Source organism: Entelurus aequoreus, linkage group LG11, assembly GCF_033978785.1.
Source record: "Entelurus aequoreus isolate RoL-2023_Sb linkage group LG11, RoL_Eaeq_v1.1, whole genome shotgun sequence".
Lineage (NCBI taxonomy): Eukaryota > Metazoa > Chordata > Actinopteri > Syngnathiformes > Syngnathidae > Entelurus > Entelurus aequoreus.
Window position 1 is genome coordinate 3,639,633 of NC_084741.1, and position 2,852 is coordinate 3,642,484.

Genomic DNA, 2,852 nt, shown 5'->3' on the forward strand with positions numbered 1-2,852 from the left:
ATTTGTTTAATTGGACAGAATAGGCTTTTTTCTACACAAGTTTATATATTTAATTGGACAAAATAGGCTTTTTTCTACACAAGTTTATATATTTAATTGGACAAAATAGTCTTTTTTCTTGACAAGTTTATATATTTGTTTAATTGGACAACATGGGCTTTTTTCTACACAAGTTTATATATTTGTTTAATTGGACAAAATAGGTTTTTTTCTAAAGTTAATGTTGGTATGTTTACTGGTGTTTCTGCTACCATTTTATATTCCCACCGGAAGGTCAAGGTAATAATTTCGGCACAACAAAGTTCATTTAATACACAAGTTTATGTATTTGTTTAATTGGACAAAATAGGCTTTTTTTCTACATAAGTTTATATATTTGTTTAATTGGACAAAATAGGCTTTTTTTCTACACAAGTTTTATATATTTAATTGAACAAAATAGGCTTTTTTCTACACAAGTTTATTTATTTAATTGGACAAAATGGGCTTTTTTTTACACAAGTTTATATATTTAATTGGACAAAATAGGCTTTTTTTTTACACAAGTATATATATTTGTTTAATTGGACAAAGTATGCTTTTTTTCTACACAAGTTTATATATTTGTTTAATTGGACAAAATAGGTTTTTTTCTAAAGTTAATGTTGGTATGTTTACTGGTGTTTCTGCTACCATTTTATATTCCCACCGGAAGGTCAAGGTAATATTTTCGGCACAACAAAGTTCATTTAATACACAAGTTTATGTATTTGTTTAATTGGACAAAATAGGCTTTTTTCTACATAAGTTTATATATTTGTTTGATTGGACAAAATAGGTTTTTTTCTACATAAGTTTATATATTTAATTGGACATAATAGGCTTTTTTCTACACAATATAATATATATGTGTTTAATTGGACAAAAAAGCCTTTTTCCTACACAAGTTTATATACTTGTTTAATTGGACAAATAGGCTTTTTTCTGCACAAGTTTATATATATTTGTTTATTTGGACAAAATACACTTTTTTCTACAGAAGTTTATATAATTGTTAATTACTGAGATCATTTAGGACAAAAACCCTTAAAGGCCTACTGAAAGCCACTACTACCGACCACGCAGTCTGATAGTTTATATATCAATGATGAAATCTTAACATTGCAACACATGCCAATACGGCCGGATTAACTTATAAAGTGCAATTTTTTATTTCCCGCCACACTTCCGGTTGAAAACGTCTATGTATGATGACGTATGCGCGTGACGTCAATGGTTGATACGGAAGTATTCGGACCCATTGAATCCAATACAAAACGCTCTGTTTTCATCCCAAAATTCCACAGTATTCTGGACATCTGTGTTGGTGAATCTTTTGCAATTTGTTTAATGAACAATGGAGACTGCAAAGAAGAAAGCTGTAGGTGCGATCGGTGTATTAGCGGCGGACTACAGCAACACAACCAGGAGGACTTTGAGTTGGATAGCAGACGCGCTACCGTGAGTACAGCTTTGGCTTCCAAACATTTGATCGCTTGCCCGTACGTGCGTGTTGCTATGTGCATGTCACGTACGTAACTTTGGGGAAATATATGTTTCTTGCCGACTCTAATGGCGGCCGTGGTGTCGTCGAAAGCTACAACGCCCGCCGCCGCCGTCCCGTAGCTAAGTTAGCTTCAATGGCGTCGTTAGCAACAGCATTGTTAAGCTTCGCCAAGCTGGAAGTTATTAACCGTGTAGTTACATGTCCATGGTTTAATAGTATTGTTGATCTTCTGTCTATCCTTCCAGTCAGGGGTTTATTTATTTTGTTTCTATCTGCATTTGAGCCCGATGCTATCATGTTAGCTCCGTAGCTAAAGAGCTTCGCCGATGTATTGTCGTGGAGATAAAAGTCACTGTGAATGTCCATTTCGCCTTCTCGACTCTCATTTTCAAGAGGATATAGTATCCGAGGTGGTTTAAAATACAAATCCGTGATCCACAATAGAAAAAGGAGAAAGTGTGGAATCCAATGAACCCTTGTACCTAAGTTACGGTCAGAGCGAAAAAAGATACGTCCTGCACTGCACTGTAGTCCTTCACTCTCACTTTCCTCATCCACAAATCTTTCATCCTCGCTCAAATTAATGGGGTAATCGTCGCTTTCTCGGTCCAAATCTCTCTCGCTGCATTGTAAACAATGGGGAAATGTGAGGAGTCTTTCCTCCTGTGACGTCACGCTACTTCCGGTATAGGCAAGGCTTTTTTTTATCAGCGACTAAAAGTTGTGAACTTTATCGTCATTGTTCTATAGTAAATCCTTTCAGCAAAAATATGGCAATATCGCGAAATGATCAAGTATGACACATATAATGGATCTCTTATCCCCGTTTAAATAAAAAAAAATCATTTCAGTAGGCCTTTAAAACAAGTAAAAGACTCTTAACATAAAATCTTCTTAGTGAGAAGAATGATCTTATCAGACAGAAAATAAGCAAATATCACCCTTATTTGAGATATTTCACTTCACTTCACTTTTTTGGCATGTAAGAAAGTATCTCTTTATGACTCAAGCATGACAATAGGAAATGAAACCCACAAAGTCAAGGTTTTGTTTATTATGAGGCAGGTGGGGGATGGGCCAAGGGTTTCATTGCAGCCTGTTGCAGTGGCACGTCTCAGGAAAACACTTCAAAAGGTGTTTTTGTTCTATAAAATATGCGCATTGCATAACTTCTAATCCAGTGTTTTTTTTGTGGACACGTTGTGAGAAAAGCGGGAAACACATTAGTAGAGTCGACGTGTTTTGTTTTCTGTGTTTTTCCCCCAGTGAGGAAATAGCGGTTTGGCCAACAAAGGGAGGCAAGACTGACTGTGACGTCAGCGGTCTG